Source organism: Pleurodeles waltl, chromosome 1_1, assembly GCF_031143425.1.
Source record: "Pleurodeles waltl isolate 20211129_DDA chromosome 1_1, aPleWal1.hap1.20221129, whole genome shotgun sequence".
In the NCBI taxonomy this organism is placed as follows: Eukaryota; Metazoa; Chordata; class Amphibia; order Caudata; family Salamandridae; genus Pleurodeles; species Pleurodeles waltl.
Window position 1 is genome coordinate 204,476,324 of NC_090436.1, and position 21,910 is coordinate 204,498,233.

Consider the following 21,910-nt stretch of genomic DNA (forward strand, 5'->3'; position numbering starts at 1 on the left):
GCTATGTACCCGTTAGGGTTTCGAGGCGCTGTTACATACTCTTACATGCCTTTCAGAATCGGCCACAAAACATCTAAAATAGGGATACATTGTTAATATTCTGGTCACTTTCGTATAAAATTAGTACAAACCAATACTTCTGTGGTGCTACTTATACTCAAATGCGTTTTTGAATCCCCCCATAAAATCGTAGTTTCCACAAGAGTAACTTTATTAAGCAATACATGGTCAACTGTGTGAGTACTAGGCTGAACACATTTTCTCTGTCTTAAACACTGGATGCATTCATTTTTTACCAGGTAAAAAATAATTAGCCAATTTGAAAATGAAAAAGTATTAAAGTCAATTGCGCAACTGTTCAATAATGCACTTTCTACATCTCAGGGTAGGTGTGAAAGCAATAGCACATTACAGAAATTGCAAGCACTCTCAATGTTGAGGGGCTCAGAGAGAACATTTTGCTATTTGCTTATAACTTTTAGGTGGCTGTACCTGAACACAGGGCTACAATATTTCCGTAAGTATGCAGTGGTATTTATGCACAGTGAGCCTAGCTAGGAAGCAATGGACAACTGAGCACGCTGTAGTTAATTATAGAAAAATACGCTGGGACTGCAAGAACAAGCTCAGGTTCAGTTACTGGAGACTAAATGAGGCGGACCTTGAATACAAGCCAAGAAAAGAAGCTATAGTGAACAAAAGTAAACAAGCCACAGATCAGTGCACAGACTGGGCTAAGTCTTAAGAAGTGGAGATAGCCAGGGGTGGCATGGAGCAATTTCAGACTCCCCCACCCAAGCATGAAAAAGATGCAAGCCTGGTATACAAATACTGGACCGTAACATTACATGTAGAATTTAAGCTCATAACCAATGTCATCTTTCTCTTGGAACAGCCCATCAACCACCAAACCCCATTTTCCGGAATTGACTTTTTTGACAACTTTGGCAACCCGCTGAGATAAAGATAACTATATCAATAAGTAGATTGTGCAGCCATCCTTGACTTTGTCTTTCATTCTCTAACGATAGGGCCACTCACTGCCAAGTGTATTAAATATTTGTAATAAGGGATGGACAAAGATGCTGATACTTACTCTTTTTTTGACGTAAGGACGACCGTTCGCCATATTGTGATATCCACAGGAAAAAGCCAAATAAAATAAACTGCAAGTCTCATTTTTCGGACTAAATATTGTAGCTAGATCCTTAGGCTTGGAATACGCACCAGGATTTAGTTGAAGTTAGCAGCACAGCCACTGCCAGATGTGGGTTTCAAAGACCGAAACTTTGAAACACTGGAAATACAGGATGGGAGTTTACAGGAGTAGAGCTCGTAGGGCGACTAAAGAGTTCAGAACTAAACGGGTTAAAGGGAGAAGGCCGAAGAGTTGTAAAACAACAAGCCACTATTTAAGAGCTGCTTTTATTCAAGTGGATGCGCTAGTCTATATCTAAAGCAAAGACGGAATAACTGCTATGATACAATTAATGAGGAGGCAACATCTGTTGCGACTTACAACTACTACCGTCTCTCGGTGAAGCCCTACATATTGATGAAATGTCAGGAGACCGAATGGGAAGCATTAGTAAGGATTGGAAGGACTGCATCAGGGAACAGCTAGAGTGTAGTCTAAGCAAGCATCGAGGTGCAAGCATAGTCCAAACAGAGCAAGTGCTCCACCCGGGGAAACAGGTGCTCAGTGTTGTTCTGAGAGCTTGCTGCGGTTAGAGATCATATTCCTTCTGTCAACAGACAAAACACATAATATTAAGATATAAATGCTGTCTCTCTGTCAAGCCATTTCTACAAAATATATAGACTTCTTGTGACATGCAAAGTATGGCCCGGGCCTTGGATACACACTAACAAGATACTACTACAAGAAGACCGAACTGCCTACTGTTTAGCCTTAGGGGAGGTCAAACAGTATAAACGCATGAGAGAGATTGGCTTATTGGTTAAGGGCGGTGGAAGCCCCACTCACGCAATAACCACAATCCTTGTCAGGGTGAACCACAAACTCATTAAATTAACTTGTGCTAACCCTTTTGTAGCTTGGAACAAAAGAGGTCAGCCTAAACTTACAAGAAATGTGTAAAGTAATTATGCAGCACACAAACGCTTATGAAGTGAAAACACAACACAATAAAAATCCCAAACAAATGTGAAAACACAACACAATCAAAATCCCAAACAAATGTAAAAAACAAAGTACATTTTAATGAATAAAATTACACCAAAACACATTAAATTCAACAAGTGGAACCAAAGTTATGGATTTTTAACTTCTTCGGTGCCTGGGACGGGGTAATCTTGTCCTCGCACACGGTTACCGTGTGCATGGGACGAGACCACCTCGTCCTGCCCTGGGCCCATGGGGGGGAACGCTAGCATTCCCCAGTGGGCCTCCCACCCACACCCCCTCCATCAAGGATGGAAGGGAAATCGCTTTCTCTTCCACCCCCGTGACGTCTGATGACATCAGCACGCAATTGCGTGCTAACCTCATCAGAGGTCACATCCCATCACGCTGGAAGCATGCTTCCAGCGTGATGCGGAAGACAAATGCTCAACATTTCTCTTCCGCTCGGGAGGAGGGGGCAGGCAGAGGCATGAAAGGAAGAGAAAGGCTGTTATTTTCCTTTCATGTCTGCAAGCATTTCTACTGCCCGATTTCCTGCTGCAGAGAAGAATTTAATGGAAAGCGGCTACGAAGTTAGGCAAACTGGCGATGCTATTTTGGCGGATTGGTTGTCAGGTAGGCCCTGGTCTTCTATCAGTTTCAAAACCCTAAGTACTTGGAGAAGTACCACCAACACCGCAACCACGTTTCCAGGACCTGGAGGCACCACTTGTGGGAAGGGGGGTTAAATCTCACTCCAGCAGAGGCCAGGTGCATGGTCCAAGGCCACAGAAGCCCATTATGTCACTGCAGCACACACAGGACAGCCAACTAGCCCTTGGAGTCACTTCAGGGGGTCATGGGTTCAAGGACATGGTCAGGTTCTCCTTAAAGCATCAAGGCAGGGCTGCAAGCAGCAGGGCAGTCCTCTGGGGGCATTCTCAAGTCTTTCACAGGTCGGGCAGTCTTCTTAAGAGGTGTTCCGGGGGTCAAATATTCATACTTGGTGCCAGTCTTAGAAGTGGGGGAGGGGTTCATCCTGGGCTACCCCCACATCTGGTTCTGGAAAGTTCTTTCCTTCCCCTGTGAAGGTTCCAAGCCATCTGGGGTGACAGAAGACTAGTATCAGGTTCCTTTGTGTGTGCTGGAGGCAAGCTCCTTTGAAATGTAAGTGAGCCATGGAACAGCTTTGCCCCCCCAGCCATTCTGGCAGGGTGGCCCATCCTATCGACACCTAATGCCTTTTGTGTCATTGTCTAGAAAGACTATAAAAAGCCCAACAGCTGAGCCATTCACACTCTGCCATTCTCTGGCAGAGGCACTAAAATAGTTAGGGCAGAAAAATGCCAACTTTCTAGGAGATTGCATTTTCAGAATTGTGACTTAAAATCCGATTTACCATTAAAGAAAATTTTAAATGACAATTTACTTGAGTCTAAACATGACAATTCTACCCTCGCAATCAAAAGTTATCACTTTATTAAATGTAATAAGATAATCTGTTGTTAACTCATGGGAGAGATAGGCCTTAGAGTAGTGTAAAATGCATTTAGGAGTTTTTCACTACTAAGACATGTAAAACAAACCTCCATATCCAACTTTTTAAATACAATGCACCCTGTACTATGTGCCTTTAGAGCCTACCTCAGGAGTGATAAATGAACTAAAAGGAATGTTTATGGCTGGCAAAAAGTTTATTTCACCAGGTCAAAATGACAACTTACAACTGCAGTACAGGCTTCAGTGACAGGCCTGAGGCAAGTTTTATAGGGCTACTGTAGTGGGTGGAACAATGAGCGCAGCAGGCCCACTAATTTGCAGGCCCTTACAAAACTTTATACTAGGGACTTATCTGTAAAGTCAATGTTCTAATCAGAAGTAGGCCAATTTTACCAAGTTTTGCTGAAGGCAAAAAAAGTAGGGGTGACCCTGAAGACAGGGCCAAGTCCAACAGCTTACTCTAGTATGTTGTTGATGGACTGTGGTGGGAAAAGTCATGTTTATAAATAAATATAGGCCCAGATTTTCAAAAAGCGTTGTGTACGGTTTGCATGACAAACCCAATGCAAAGTGTTGTGGTGGGATTTTCAATCAAGCGCAAATCATAATTGCATTGTAACTAAAAGTAGCACAAATTTGCGCAATGCATTGCATAGCAATACTTTGTGTCAAGGGGGTATTCCATGGTCAGTGCACAGGCTTTCCAATGCATCCACCCATTGCTTATGACACAAATCCCTATCAACAAAGAATAAACAAGGAGTGTTTCAGTTTCTCCTTCTTTGTACCTCTTTGCATGTGTGTTACAATCTACAATACATAATATAAAGGATAAAAAGAAGAAACAATAATCCACAATTTAGGAAAGAAGGAGAGGAATTGAGGACTATTGGGGTACGCACCTTTTTTGTGAAGGAGCGCTCTTACCCCAGCTACTTCTTTCATCATCACAGCTACTTCTCATTTACTCTTACTTGTGGATCGTGTAGTAGTGGGAGCCTGAGTTTGCTGAAGGCTGAGATGGTAACCATCACAGATTACAGCCTCAGTACTAGTGCTGCGTTTTATGCTATTGCTGCCTCATCTACCACTTGATCACATTGGAGAAAATGACAACCACTCGTCAGAATGCAAGAGAGCTTCTGTAGTTAAAAGAAACCACTTCCATCACCACGGACTGTGGTTTTCTGACGGCCATATGGCTCACTTCTACAAGTAATTCAACCAAACTACAGGAGGCACAAGTACAACCTCACAAAGTAAATTAATAACTGTACCAGAAGGCCATGATGAGAAAGTATCGAAATTCAGTCAATCAGTTCTCAAATCTCAAAGCAAGTTATCTTATCAAAAAATAAACAAATAAAACCAGTGCTGGCCGCATCACAGTTGGCTGTCATAGTGTTTTTTTTTGTTATGGTGGGTGGGGGCGAGGGCAACATGGATAATGACAGAAGGACAGCAGGGAGTAAGCAACAAGATGGACATCAGAAGGAGGGCATTTAAATGTAACGATGTATGGCATGTACATTTGTTTGTACCAGAATTTAGAGGACATGAATGAAAAAGTAATTAGGAAGCAACACCAGGGTCGGAGTATTGTTGGGTCACGCCAGACTGCCAGAAGGAACATATCACAGTGGGGCCAAACTCAAGACAAGGCAGAGCATAAAGGAGACACACTTAAGGAGTGAGAAGAAACAGTGCATAGCAGGGCTGGCTGAACAGCAGAATCTGCGGATTGTGGCAGAGAAATCATGAATATTGTGGGAGGGGTCTCGCAACACACTGTTAACAGACAATATAGAAAGGCAAATATGACACAGAAGTCCTACACTTTTGACTATTTATACATCCCCTGAATAAATACTGCTTTAAATGAAATGGATGCATTTGCCTAATGCCACCTCTCCACAAAAGTCTACTACTTCAAACAGAACACCAAGTGAAGCTCACCAGATCATATTCAGACAGACCAAATAGGGTGACCACCTACCACCATGTCATCAATGACACTTTTGCCACTCTTGATCTTTTGTGTGATATCCTAGTGCAAACTGAATTTTGTAGTCTTATTTTGCCTCCATTGTACGAAATAGGCAAACACACCTGAAATTAATGATTATTAGACGAAGAGTTCACACCTTAACTCACTCTCTACCATGGCAGCTCTCCAAGCGATGGCAAGCAAGGAGTTTCGGACCTTGCATCAATCAATAATAGAATGGGTTCAATGGAGGAAGCAGTGGTCCTAAAGAAGGAGATCCCTGTAATTTTTCTACTATTCTATCAAAATTTAGTGAGGTTATGGAAGTTATAAAATCCATTCTAGTAGACTGAAAAAAGGAATTTGTGGTGGAAGATACCTCTAATGATGTTTCAAATATAGAGGAAACCCTCCCAGAAAGTAGGGCCCACAGTAGTTTATCTGCAGCCTGCCACCCCACACTCAAACACTTCAACTCCATTACATGTATATTGTAAGGAGGCAACTTCACCCAGTACAAGTATAAGCCCGAGGAAGACTGTGAAAAGAAGGCCACGTTGAGGAAGAAAGGGCCGAAAGCCTGAGTGTATAAAAAGTTTAAAAAACATTCCAGTAAAAAGCGAAGAAACCTCTTGGCCTCGGATAATGCTAAGAACAGCTTGTATACGAAGCATGAATGTACTGCACCTCTTAGGGCTGCTGGGGAATCAGCTGCAGGAGATCCAAGTCAGAGCCACAATGTCAAGTGAGCTTCCTGGAGTCCACCTTATAGCAAACACTATTTTACCAACTTTGTCTGGACCTCAGATACAATGTGATACTTCTTGTAAAATATGCACTCATATGGAGAGAATTCCCATGTGGCCAAGAGCTGGAATTTACTCTTTTGCAGATCCTCCACAGACAGTCCAGTGTAGTCCGAAGCTCATCTCCACTAACAACATTCCCCACCTAGCAGAGCGCAATAACGAGCAAAGAGTACCCCCCAAACAGGCAACTTCCAGCCAATTTGAGGGAGCAACCACTAGCAATAATGCTGACGTACCAGCTATCTCCTCCCAGATCCCTTATTCAACATAGCATGGGGGTGTAGAGACTTTCCACAAATGTTCATCAGACTCTTTTAAACAGATATCTGTATCACTTACACTAATACATGTTTCTTCATCTCAAGTTATGAATGCTGAATGAACAGTAGTTTGTTTGAACCCGTTGCAGGAGGCTGATAGAGCTATAATCATGGTAGCTTACTTAACCCAAGTACTAACACTCATAATTTAATTTATGGTCCTTATATTAAGCCCAATCTAGTCAATATGGCAAGCAAGAATCCTTTTTTATTGCACCACAACTGCCCACAAGGCATAGCAAGGGACTGGAACTGGACTGCCATTTGCGCTCAAGTCCAAAATGTCAAAAAGCAAGAAGGTGCAGCCTTAGAGCAGCAATGACCTAGTAGCAGTCATGGTCAAGTCTTCTCCTTGAATAAGGCAGAAACATTCAATTCAAGTCACAAAAAGGTCAGTCTATCCACTCCTACTTATCGCCTGAGGAATCTTCATAATGTCCTGAAAAGAGCAAATATAATAATATTACCTAATTCACTTCCAGGACTTCAAAAAATAAACTAGTATGATCTCTACAGGGTTGATTTTGTTCCCAGCCCTCAAGCAGGAAATAGAGAGGCAACAATTACATGGTGGTCTGAGTCTTCTTTGGCAGAGGTGGTACTGTAGCATTATTTTACCTTGGAACTTTGGGGCATCTTCGTAGCAGAATTAACCAGGGAACACTACCCCTCTGTATTTGAAACATCTTTCATCACACACCATTCAAATCAGTCAAAGAATAAAGCAAGCCTCAGACAGCTTCTGAGATCAACTAGGACCCCCATTAGCATCCTCGCCAGCACTCTTTCTTCAGATAAAATAAGTGAAAATTTAAGAGTAACTGTTTTTGCCATAGAGGTAGAGGATCATTTTGGGTTGCATCAGCCTGATATAACAGGTATTAACCAACAGTCTATCAGAACATATCAGCTGGCACCTACCATATCTGTAACTAAAGATATAAGACCCAAAGCTACATCAAATCAGTACTCTAAATCTGAGCCACTGCTACAGAGAGCATAGGAGTTAACACTTGGAAGGTGAGCGGGCAGGGCCACATATTTAGTTAGCATTATTGGAATAATGCCAAAAATGTATGACTTTTATTGGGTTGCCTTCATCAAAACAAATAGCGTTTGCTGCTTGCAGGAAACCTGGTCAGTCGGGAACCTGGACCTTGATGGGTATGTAAGCAAACACCATAAAAGTAGGCCAAGAGGGGGTATGGCAAATTGGGTTTCAACCAACTTCTGTGCAACCAAATATATGAAGTTAATGAAAATATCGTACATGTGAGAATGGTCACTGATATGAAAATAATTATTATTAGAAAATCTTGTATGGTGCTCAGCTACCCACACAGGTTTCCCGGCACTTGTAGTGCTTTTTACAACTTGCTGCAGGGATCCCGATAGCAGCACTCAGACATGAGTTGGGCTTACATAGCATTGAAGCTGTTGCAGCACTCGAACCACTCTTTTTTTTGCATCACATATGGTCCAAACTGAATTTACCTCATGCCAATTCGTGAACTTTGAGAAAGTAGCCATAAGCTACCATGGATCACAACACTGCAAATACCCTTGCCACCATCAGTTGTCAGGACTAATGGACTAACCTGGCTCCTATAGGGCCATGAATCTCGGACATAATCAAAGAAAAATATTGGATATGGTCAACAAACCAGCTTCATGGTAAACCGCTAATTACATTGTGGATAATTAAACCCATTTTTGGATATATAAACCTATTATTTCCACAAATTATGTGTGCACTTTTCATAAAATTTAGCCTGGGGGGCCTCCATGTAAAGATCTTCACAAAGAGCTGGTCAAAGTCTAGGGGTGACTGCTCTTGCCTTTGCTCGCAGGGCAGGGATGCGACCCTCATTCATTTTAAATTACATTGCTCCTTTTCTTTGCCAGCGAGGAGGCAGTTTCTTTGCCCCTGCTGGAAATGACCCTCTCTACAGGGTCCCCCCCAAACTTTTTGCTTTCCTCCTCCTAATTTTTGCTGGATGTTGATTGTTAACCTTAGGACTCTGTGCACTTTACCAATACTAACCAGTGCTAAAGTGCTTGTGCTCTCTCCTAAAACATGGTTTGATTGGCATTTACCTGAATGGCATATTTGATTTACATGTGAGTCCCTTGTTGAGTGGTATATCATATACCCAAGGCCTGTAAAATGAATTGCTACCAGTGGGCCTGTAGCACTTATTGTGCCACCCACTTAAGTAGCACCTTAAAACTTGCCCCAGGACTGCCATTGCAGCCTGAAGGCAGTGTCCCACTGCCATGTCAACTTGGCATTTGAAACCCCTTGCCATGCCTTAAACTCCCCTTTTATTACATGTCACCCTTAGCCCTAGGTAGCCCTTAGGGCAGAGTGCTGTGTCATTAAAAGGTAGGGCATGTACATTTTAGTTTTACATGTCCTAGTAGTGAAAAACTCCTAAAAAAAATTCTCTCACTACCAAGAAACCTATCCCTCCCATAAGGTAACATTAGGGATTCCTTATTAAAATGAATACGTTGTAATTCCCAAACTTGAGGAGGTAGATATGTAATGTGTGGTATCTATGACCTTGTAAAGATATACTTTCTTTTATGGTAAAGTCAGATTTATCATTACAAGTTTGAACATTCCCCTTTTAGCAAGTTGGCATTTTCCTGCCCTTAGCTCTCTGTGCCTTTAACCTGCCTTAGGTCACATGACTGGGTGTAACTGACAGTTAAGACTTTGTGTATTCACCCCAGCCAGTCACACAATAGGGTGATTAGCAGAGTTGAATGGATCATTAATTGACTTGATGGGGGAAGGGGTGGGCAGAACTAAGCACAGCCCCCACCTGGAACTGAATAGGCTTATTGACCCTGTATTGTAAGTGCAGCCAGCTAGGAACCAGGGGAGGCAGGACATGCCTGGAACTTCAAAGAGACTCTCTGGAAACTTCACCCAATTTTTAGGAGCAGGACTCCAGGGTATACAAATATGGCTCTCAAACCTTACTCCTCAGTTCACTACTGGACCCGCGGAAGGACTCTCAGAGGTCTGCCTGCTGCTGTGACCCGATGTGCTCTCTTCCAAACTGCTGCTGTACATAGAAGGACTGCTTTGCTGCCTGGAGCCTGCTCGGAACTTTCAGAGACCAGCCCTGCTGTAAAGCCCTGTATCACCACCTGCACCCAGGACTTCAGAAGTGACTCCTCAAACTATTTTATCTGGTCTCTTGTTCTGAGCCACAGGGGCCTAGCAGGCTCCCACCATCCTAAACCTTCAACTGGATCCAGCGTGAGTGAGTCTTGAACTTCCAAGTGGTCTTCATCCATTCCTGGACCCTTGGTTGTGGTGCTAGCAGTGCCTAGGTGCCCATTTTCTAAAACTGAGGCCTTGCTATTTTGAACCTTCAACTTTAAAAATTCATAACTCTGGTTCTATTAATTGGATTTTGATGGTTTTGGTGTCAAATAATTTATTAAATGTTACTTAATTTTCTAAATTGGTTTAGGGTGTTTATTATGTTGTGTTTTCGGTGTGTTGCTGCTTGTGTACTGCATAAATACTTAACACATTGCCTTTAAGTTTAGTCTGACTGCTTTTTGTGTCAAGCTACAAAGGGTGAAGGACAGGTTAAATTTGTGACTTTGTGTGGTTCACCCTTCAAGGGATCTTGGCTGTTACTTGACCTGGACTCACACCCCAGTCAACCAACACCCCAACTTCTCACAGACCCCTTTTTAAAAAGTATGATATTGGACACTGTGTTGGAGCCCTGAAATTTTGTCTAAGGACTGATACTAGTTCTGTTAAGCCATTGGCCGTTTAGGTTTACGCAGCATGGAAAGTGATGCTGCCCTTATCTAGATAACAGAATACCAGTCCAAGAGTTTCAGAGATGTTTTATTTACCATTATTTTAATGTTGTTTCGCTATTTTTTTTATCTGTGTCAATCTACAAGTAGAAGGTCAATTTAAATCAGCCAGAAATGTTTTGCACAAAGCACTTCAGTAGAAGCCAATGCTATTCTGTTCATTGCATTTGGCTACAGAGCTGTTCTATTTTAAAACTAGTAATTTTACTAATTGTCTTGTGGAATTGAAGTGAGGAAAGTTAACAAGGCCTTCCAGATGAGCTTGTATTATACCTGAAAACTCTTTTGCTGTCATTGTTTTTTTTATTAGTGAGTGGAATTTATTTATTGCTCCCATTCACTTTGATTGTATTATTGTATTAGAATGTGAATTTTATTATTTTTATATCGTACCGCTTTTGTCTATACGCTGACCATAAATATGACTACTACTATCTCTAAGAGCATTTTCATTTTAGGTGTGCCACAGTTCGTTATCGACTAGGCTACAAAGGAAGGGTCACTCTCAGATGAGCAATGGAGTGCAGACATCCTTGGCCAGTCAGATGATGTTGCTGAGATCTTTCCTTTCCACCAGAACAGGACACAGGATACTGGGGATTGGATCAGATTTTTGTTTAATGTGTGCAGTTCTGACCATGTCTTAGCAGTGTAATTATTGTTCTTTAGGTGTTTTTCTCAGACTTTAGCTAACCTGTTGGAACTGGCTTGTTCGGTTCCAGTGAGCACAATCAGATCCTTTCTACTCCATTCAATAGAGGCAAATTCAAAACCTAGACAGATTTACTTGGATTTATAATTGAAAGAAAGGGAAACTGGAGGTAGCAGTACAAGGGGCAAGCAGAGAGAAGGAGACACTGCAGTTCTGATTACCACTTAATGCCATGAAGAACTCTACAACCTTAAGGGCTACACAGAACCAGGTGTGATCCAAACGCAGGGAAACTTCACCTCTTGTGTGCCCAAGCACTCCCATGTAGACCACACACAACTGGGGGAATCAGTGGTTGCAGTCACAACATGTTTACAAAGAAAAGCAGAAGAAAGGTCTACCCACTGACATGCAGGAAAAAGTCCTATACTCCACTATTATTAATTAGTTACCATGTACCACGAGTAGAACTATGACAAGGTACTAAGAGTAGTATTTTGGGTGTACCCCATCCCTCAACAAAGTTTAGGTCTTAGATGATGAACAACCAAGAAAATGGCTTATTGACATATGGGTGAACCGGCAGGCCACCAGTGTGGCAGATGCCATTGCCTTCGACTTGCCTAGTAGAGGACTGGCCACCCAAATTAGATCTCCCCATTTACACAGGGATCATTATACTGAAACAAAGTATGCAAAAGAAGTACTTTCACTATTTTGGTGCAGGCCCGCTCTGCATTTTACTTTGTTTTCCAGAAAAACAAAAAGATCACTGTTTTCTCTCAGTGTGTGATAGCTGTTGTTAATTTTTCTTATGATAGCCCGGGTCTGCCATGACACACGTAGTGAACTCCAATTGAAAATCTCCATTGGGCAGTCCACTCTAAACATTGTTACATTAAAGGTGGCAGTCCTGTGATGGATGAGCCGCTGCAAGTGTTTGTGCAGCAGCATACACTCCACAGGCAAATAATCAGCACGTTCCTTACCCATAAACTAACTGTGGATACCATCTGTTTCTTGAATTGGGAACACTTACAGTTAATGTAGGAGAACACTAAATGATCCCAAAAATCATGTAGACCACTTGGCAAATGACACGGAGCTCCTGCACAAGAAAACATATTGGATCAGCCATAAGTACAAAGTGAGGAACAGGTTGCCACATGGATGCAAAGCTAGGAACGTCAGATCCTAGAGGCAAAATGAGTGTTAATTCAATACACCAACTTTTGCACAACATCAGTCACTAAAATCTTCATCTTGCTGTTATCAGAGGAGTCCAAGAACATTGAGAAGGGCAGTAGTTTCATCTTTAATTTTACAAAAAATAATAAAAAATAACCTTGACTCGTTTGATGTAGGAAATTACAGGGCCTCTGCAAGGCTCTCCTTAGACAGCAAAATCTATTTGGACCTTTGTGAAATTCTGAAATACAACAAACCCAGCTTTCTTTTCTCTGGTAGGATGAAGCTGATTGATATCTATGACAACCTACAGAGAGTCATAGATAAATGACATCTTGAACTGCTAACTTTGTTTAATCTCTTGATGGCCTTTCAAATAATGAACAAAATTTCTCCTGGTACACCTTCTCCCAGGTATTACATGATCTTCAGGAGCCATGTTGGATGATTTACCTCATACTGGTAAAAACAAGTTCAAGTTAGACTGTGTTCCTTTACCTCTTGACCTTCAGTGTGGCTCTTCAGAGATCTTACCTCCCTGTGCATATTCAATGAGTATGTGAAGCATCTTCAGCTGTCATTTATCCATCCTATGCGGTTAATACCCAGACTGTCACAGTTTACGAGAGCAGTCACAGCTTCCATGATTTTTTAGTGTAGCCACACAAATTTTGGCAGACGGCTGCATGACTTATAACTATACGTATATTCATCCATGTGGTTTACCCAGCCATAGACCTTAAATTAAAACAACTGAAAGACTCATGCACTGTTTATCATATGTCAGTCTATATTACATACAACAACTAGGAATCATGTTACAGTTAGGGTCTATCTCTAGCTGGCTCACGGGAGGCAAATATGGACAATGAATGCCTTGCAAGTTAGCACTAATTACATTACTACAATATAGCCTCAGTTATACTGTCCTCCAGGCTGTAGTGTGATTTTACCCCATCTCCACACTCAGGACCCCTCTTGGGACTAAGTAGGACATTCTTCTGATAGTGACCTCTGTGTTCTGAAGAGGATTTACGTGTCAAACGTTAGTGACCAGCAATTCGAGCACATGGCTCTCCATGAAGAAACAAGAGTTCCTGGGTGGGCTCAGGTAAGGAAGGCACATTTAGTCCCTAGATTGGCTGATGTTCAGACTGAAGTCCTCGGTGATAGAAATGGGGTCTTTGGTTGGCAGTCAGGTTACCCCCTGTCCAAGCAAGGACCCTCACTCTAGTCAGGGTAAGTCACACACAATCCAAATTATCCTGTGCCCACCCTCTGGTAGCTTAGCACTGAGCAGTCAGCTTAACTTAGAAGGCAATGTGTAAAGCATTTGTGCAATAAATCGTACAATAACACAATATAGCACCCCAAAAATACACCACACAGTGTTTAGAAAAATATATAATATTTATCTGGATATTTGCAGGTCAAAACAATAAAAGTTGCAATAAGAAAATGCAAAGATATCACTGGAAAGTGATATAAAGTATCTTAAGTCTTTTAAAAGCAAACAAAGTCTCTTTCAAGCACAAAGTACTTGGTTTGAGTGAAAAATCTCTGCAAAGGGCCGCAGAGGAGGAGATGCGTGGAAAATGGTGTGTGCGTTGGTTTCGCCCCTTCACACACAGACTTGCGTCGTTATTTTCCACGCTGGGAAGACGTTGCGTCGATTTCCGGCGCACGGACGGGTCTCCTCTTCGGGTTGCGGGGTTTTCAGACGCCCCGGGGTCTGTGCATGGAATCCTGGGCTTGTTGTCCAGCTCTGAGTCGTTCCGGTGGGTGATGCGGGGAAATTTCTCCCTCACGGCAGGCGCTGCATCGATTTCCCCTCTGGAAGTCGGGGGGCGTTGTCCCAAGTGGGCCGTGCATAAAAGTTCTGGTCGCACCGCAGGTGCCGCGTCGATCTTTTCCATGCGAAGTCGAGCGGCGGCATCCTGGTTCGGCGTGCAGTGAATTTTTCACTGCGGAACAAGCGGTGCGCTGAATTTTTCACCGCACAAGGAGTCCAGTTGCAAGAGAGAAGTCTTTTTGGTCCTAAGACTTCAGGGAATAGGAGGCAAGCTCTATCCAAGCCCTTGGAGAGCACTTCTGCAGCAAAGCAAGAGAGCATCAAGACAGCAGGGCAACAGCAAGGCAGCAGTCCTATGTAGAAAGCAGTCGGGTGAGTCCTTTAGGCAGCCAGGCACTTCTTCTTGTCAGGGTGCAGGTTCTGGTTCAGGTTTCTTCTCCAGGAAGTGTCTGACGTGGTAGGGCAGAGGCCCTGTTTAATACCCAAATGTGCCTTTGAAGTGGGGGAGACTTCAAAGAGGGGCTTAGAAGTGCATCAGGTCCCCTTTCAGTTCAATCCTGTCTGCCAGGGTTCCAGTAGGGGGTGTGGCAGTCCTTTGTGTCAGAACAGGCCCTCCATCCTCCCAACCCAGGAAGACCCATTCAAAATGCAGATGTATGCAAGTGAGGCTGAGTACCTTGTGTTTGGGGTGTGTCTGAGTGAATGCACAAGGAGCTGTCAACTAAACCCAGCCAGACGTGGATTGTAAGGCACAGAAAGATTTAAGTGCAGAGAAATGCTCACTTTCTAAAAGTGGCATTTCTAAAATAGTAATATTAAATCCACCTTCACCAGTCAGCAGGATTTCGTATTACCATTCTGGCCATACTAAATATGACTTTCCTACTCCTTTCAGACCATCAGCTACCACTTCAGCAATGTATGAGGGCAGCCCCAATGCTTGCCTATGAAGGGAGCAGGCCTCACAGTAGTGTAAAAACGAATTTAGGAGTTTTACACTACCAGGACATGTAAACTACACAGGTACATGTCCTGCCTTTTACCCACACCGCACCCTGCTCTAGGGGTTACCTAGGGCACACATTAGGGGTGACTTATATGTAGAAAAAGGGGAGTTTTAGGCTTGGCAAGTACTTTTAAATGCCAAGTCGAAGTGACAGTGAAACTGCACACACAGGCTTTGCAATGGCAGGCCTGAGACAAGGTAAAGGGGCTACTAAAGTGGGTGGCACAAGTGGGCTACTAGTGGGCTGCAGGCCCACTAGTAGCATTTAATCTACAGGCCCTGGGCACATATAGTGCACTCTACTAGGGACTTATAAGTAAATCAAATAGTCCAACTTGGTGTGATCCAAGGTTACCATGTTTAAAGGGAGAGAGCATATGCACTTTAGCACTGGCTAGCAGTGGTAAAGTGCGCAGTATCTAAAAACCAGCAAAAACAGTGTCCAACAAGTGGGGAGAGGCAGGCAAAAAGTTAGGGGTGACCACCCTAAGGCTGTCAGGTCTAACACTCGGGTAAAGTGGAAGATCTCCAGCCCTACAGCTACTCTGAGGTTGAACATGTTTGTTTCTCTTGTGGTTTAGTCTGAGCAATGGCAGTGGCTTGAGCCTTGGAGTCGGGCAGATGATGCCTAGCCTTTTCAACTTGTACTCTGGACCTAGTTTATTGAGATGAAGTGAGCAACAATGACATAGTACTCAGTTTTGGACTCAACAAGTCTAGGAATATATACTCAGCCAACAGGGTCACCATCACATTAAAAAATCTGATGAGCTCTCCTGCTGATTTGGTCATAGGAATGTCCTAGGCATCTCTCCTTCTTAAGTGTAAGCTTTAGCTAATGTCCAACAAATGCATAGTGTCTCCCCTGGGGGATCAGGGAAAACTGCATTGCAAGCTCTGCAGCAAGACTTCTCAATTCTGTTTGCAGGGTGTTCTACATTCTCTTTCCCACTTTATTTTCAGATTCTTTCTACGTGGACTCTTAAAATTATTTTAATGATTTTCTAAGCTTCTCTCTTGCTCCAACTATGACTTCATCTGATTCTGTCCCCCACTTAATTGGCTTTTTTATGGTGTTCAGTAGTGTTTTCATTCTCTTCCCACTCGAGGAATATGTGGCTCTGGTCCTGCTGCTCTGTCATAGCGCTTTGAGAGGCACCATGAACAGATGATCATAAGGGCAGTGGGGCTGCTGTGGGACAGCTGTTATTAGAGGATGATTGTTTCTGGAATTCAGCAAGTTGAAAGAGACTGGCTCGAAGTCCACTGTGTATCTAGCATGGTTATACCCATGCCACGTGCACACCATGCTGTCAATTAACTCTTTCTGAGCAGCAAGGTGCATGAAATTCCTATCCCACATGGAGCAAACTCTTCACAAACACTGTCTGCGCAAGGGTGTATGTCACAACGTCACCAACAAAACATTGTGATGCAAAAATAGTTGGAAAAACACCGACTACATAAATAAATATATAGAATTGAAACATAGTGAGTAAACGTCCAGTGAATTAGAAAAGCCAAAATATCAACAACATGTTTTACAAAAATATAATTAATGTGCTGAAATGCTTCCAAAAAAGGGAAGGCAAAATTAAAATAATTCAAAATAATACATAACCAATTACATTTAATTGCAAAAATGTTAACAACTAGAATACCCCTAACTAAATGCTGATGGGTAGAAATAGAAAAGACACCAAACATTAAAACTGTTGCACAGCTGCCTAAGAACAGAGATTATGACTCTGTGTGAGAACCCAACCATAAAAGAATGTTACATGCATTTTTAAAATACAAAAGTAAAAGTATCACATTAAATGACACATTTTGCTTTTCAAAAGCTTTGCGACTTTCGGTGCATTGTTATGTTATCGTATTAGAGGTGCCACAGGTATGTGAATATAAATATACATATAGGCAGTACCACTGGAATTACGAGAGGATGTGGCATAACTCCCTCAGCTGCCGACTTTGGAGCTGGGGAATGAGATTCGAGTCTCATATTGGCTCATCATAATGTGATTCTTAGCAAATCACTTAATCTTCCTGTACGTACACAAAAAACGCATGTGTATTGTAACTGGTGCTCATGTAAAGCACTCCAATACCTTTGAGTCCTGCTATGTCAAACTCCCAAAAAAATATGCAATTCTGCAGCTACTGCATTTTTGCGCCTAATTATGGATTTTCCGCACTTGCCAAGTAATCCATCATCTGTTGCATAATCTACAGATTTAAACAAAAATATGTTGTTTTTAGCTAAAACAGATAAAAAATGAGTCGTGCATTGTGCAAAGCTCTTTGCTAGGGTTAACTGGTCATGCATGAGGTGCTTAGGTTTGTATTTGGTTTAAATTGGTATTAATGTAGTGAGATATTTGCCCCAACAGTATAGCGTTGTGTACAAATTACAAATTAATAAAGTAATACTATACAAAAATGAACCTCATTGAGTTGCATAATTTACCTTTTATTGATGCATAACTTAGTCAACCCCACCAAATGTTTTGGTGCTACCCTGTCACATAATTTAAGTAGCCATGCATATAGGTAGGATAGTCAATTGGGTTAATGTGCCTAATGCAGAAAAATGCATTCAACATGCAGACTGTGGGTTTGAATTCTGGAATAAACTGGCTCTGTACTTTATCCTTCTTGGGTCGATAAATAACATTCTTTGATTTGTGTACTAGTCACAACTGTGACTTATAGTGCCATAACAATGTCATACTATGAGAAAGGTACCACATTACATGCTTAGTTGAAATGCACCAAAAGACTTGTGTTTCTACATTGGATAGGAAAAGGAATATGTGGGCTGCAAGATACCCGGTGGTTTTTGCTCCAGACACTCAATCCACATAGGTATTGTAACAGGGTTAGATTGTGCCTATAACATGCAAATATATCTCTGCAGTGACTTTACTGACCCATAGATGGTGATTGGTAACTCACATTTGCAGATAACACATTTCTAAAGGCAACCCTCAATCCATTTATATCTCTTGCTTAGGTTTGAGGGCGGCATGTAGGTTAAAACAGATATCTACAGCATATGTAATCAACCTTTGTGCAACTGAAGCATGTGAATGCAGGGTATGCACAGATGAATACAGTAGCCACTCAACCACTAAGCTATTTGTTGAGAGGAATTTATTCCAATTGTGCTAAATCACATGATCAGAACTTGTAATTGTAAACTGTGAGATCGCATAGATTTCAACAGCACATTTTATTCTGCACAATTTTAAAACAGCTCTGATATTGTGGCATAGCCAGTGTGTCATTGGCTCGGGTGCGAGGATGGAAATGCCTCCAGACCCTGTTTAAACTGCAAAGTACAGCAATAATGAGTGTTCTGTGGGCCCCTCTGGGTTCGGTGCTGCTGCACCCATTGCACCAATGGAAGCTATGCTCCTGCTGCGGTATCAAAATTATCTTATTTGAAAAGTATCTCCAGGCATTTCTAAAATAAGTAAGCAGAACTTTTATTTTTCTAACCAACATAATCAAAACGCAGTATTGATGGGAGGGGAGTTTAACTGTGTAGCCAATCCTGACATAGACAGATCACATCCCCCGCTTGGGAGTTCACAGGTCTGTAGAATTGATGATGCGTTTCGAGCATGGCAAGCCGAGTGGGGCTTGGTGGACTTGTGGCTTTGCCTCTACCCGCACACCAGAGACTATTCCTTCTTTTCAAACATGCATGACTTACATATCCGATTAGACACATTTCTCTGTACCCCAGAGACAAATGGCCAGATTCGGGAAGTGGACTACCTATGGAGGATGATATCTGACCACAAACCTGTCCTTCTTCAGCTGACCTGGGTGAGAACCAAGCCACGTATACAGACTTGGTGGCTCAAGCCAACATCACTAGAAGACCCAGTCTTCTGGGAACAGATAGGGGGGTCACATTAGACAATACTTTGCAGAGAATGAGGCCACTGCGTCTTCTCCCCATATCCCATGGGATGCATTTAAAGTAGTGATACAAGGAAGTTGTATAGCAGAATCGGTAGGGATCCGGAGGACCCTACTAGGGGAAGTCATGGCTCCGGAGAGTGAGTTACGAACACTTAAAAAATGGCAGCCGGGTCACCCTGAGCTGCAAAGGGAGGTGAGTGGGGCTAGGCAGAGAGTAGCAGAAAACTATCTGACAAGAGTGCATGCTGAAGGGGTCAAAACGGGCACACTTCTGGCTTAGCTGGCTAATCCTTTGAAGAGGGGGACGCCCATTATGGAAATGAATACCGTAACAGGGCAGAGGGTATTCCGGCAATTTGGCTTGCTATCAGGACTACAGGTGAATTGGCAAAAATCACAACTATACCCACTGTCAGCAAACCATGACCCACCGGAGGACATAGGACATTTTCCCTGGGAACCTAGGTGCATGACCTACCTGGGAGTCAAAATCTATCACAATAGAGCTGATCTTCTAGATGGTAATATAGGAAAAGTAACTAGAGCGCTGAAAACTAGTCTGGACTTTTGGAAGACACTTCCTTTGATGGTGGCAGAGAGAATAGCACTCCTCAAGATGGTGGCCCTGCCGAGACTCCTATACTACTTTGCGGTCCTGCCTCTTTGGATACCTACTGCGGTTTCAGGGAGCTAGACTTCCTGATCACTGCGTTCATTCGGGGACCTGGGAGGCGCCGAGTGGCCCTCGCCACCATGAAAAGACCAAAGACAGAGAGGGAACTGGCAGTCCCAGACTATGAGGCGTACTATTTTGCGGCTCAGCTACAATGGCTGACCCAATAGATAGCGGGGTGCAGACTTTTGAATAGTAATTTGGCTTCAACGGTCCCACATCTTCATCAATTACTCTCCTGACATGCCAATAGCTTGGCTGCTACGGGTGCCCTACTGTTTATATTGGGGGGGTCACATCCTGGGTAGACACAGGGGCTACACGGCTGGGGGACTTGTACAGAGATGGCGAGCTTCTCCCCCTTTGAGGTGTTCCAGCAGGATTATGACCTCCCACAAGGCTACATCCTGCTACATCATTCTATTACCCTCACCATCCAAAAGCATTGGCACATGGGGCAAATGGAACCGCAGCCTCATAGCATCAGTAACTACATAGTAACGTCAGAAGGTACCTTCAGGGCAGTAACCTGTCTATTCAGGGCTATCCAAGTGGGAGCATTGAGCTCCCTGGAGGCTCTGTGAACAAAGTGGGAGATGGAGTTGGGGATCCTAATACCAGAGAAGTCCTGGGGACAGATATTAGAGAGAGCGCCAAAGTTATCTAGAAACACCTGATTTAAACTAATACACTTCTACATACTACATAGGGCCTACCTCACCCCTAGGCGGCTCCGTGAACACTTTCAAGTAGTAGACGCTAAGTGCCGACCAAGCTTTGGAGCGCTTGGTGGAGGACATAAGGGATAAGGATCAGTTGACCCTAAATGACCCCACAGGGACCCTGCCAGTTGGTGCCAGCCAGGGGTAGACCCCCCCGAAGCAAGAAATAAATAGCTTGCTAGAAAAGCTAAATCAGTAAGTCTGCCGACCTAGTACTCGCCTAGAACACCTGAAGATAAATACACACACACACTTACTGATCGCACTCGACAAAGATACAGGTCAGATAAGGGGCGGCTGCACAGGGTTGGAGGGGAAGGTGACAGGGGATTTGGTACAAGCTGCTTAGAAGCACTCTATATATGTATGTATGTTGATATACTGAAAATACTAATAAAATCTGTTTACAAACAAAAAAGAGGACATGCAAGTGGTAGGCTCACTAACTGGGGGAAGCTGGCCCAGAAGCTGAGTTCACCAGTGAAGCTCATAAAAGAAATCTTTTTTTTTTTATTCCTCAAAAGGACATTGCAGTTACCAGTTTTAAACTTTAAAATAAGAAGTGACATTGACAGCCAATAGGTGAAGGTTACTACATAGCACAAACTTTATATGCCTTTTCATACTATATACCACCTAAATCTAATGACCCTCCATATAATTCTCAATGTGCATCTTTATTGTTAATATATCTTGGTAATTTAACACAGGGTACTTACTTTTATCCATTATAGAATCAATTTAAAAGTAGAAAAGAAGTCAATAAAAATGTTAACTTGTGACTGGCCTTTCTTAGGTTCTCCAAGAACATTGTATGCTTATTTGCATGTAAAGGAAAAGTTATGACATTGCTAAATGGTGTTCATTGTTCACTAATCAACAACTAGTTGTGAAATTAAGAGTAAAGTGTAATGCTTCTAACAAATATAAAACCAAAACAGAGAAAGGCTATTGAAATAATGAGTAAGTCCTCCTCAAATCACTAGGGCCAGTTTAATCCTGTTAGTGCCTATGAAGTAATCAGATAGTTATCTTTAACTCATCTTCAAATCATCAGAAACAACTCATCTTGAGAAGTAATCAAGTGCTCATCCTCTTATCATCAGGAACAATTACATCTTGTGGAGTCATCAGATATGCATTCTTAAATCATCCTGAAGTCATCAAGCAAAGTTACACCTTGTGAAGTCATCAGATACTCATTTTCAAGTCATCCACAAATCATCAGGCTCATGTTTTCAAACTCTGCTGATGACTTCAAGAGCTTGATGATGTGAAAATGACTTCTACAGTAGTTGGATGATCATCCAATGACTCTGGAATGGCTTTTAAAGTAATCCTGTTT

General features: G+C 42.6%; 1 protein-coding gene across 1 annotated transcript in view; it reads right to left on the reverse strand.

Moving 5' to 3' along the window:
• The window catches only part of AGXT2 (alanine--glyoxylate aminotransferase 2), a 206,065-nt gene that overhangs the window by 840 nt on the left and 183,315 nt on the right, over nt 1-21,910 (reverse strand). The gene's annotated exons all lie outside the window — the stretch shown is intronic.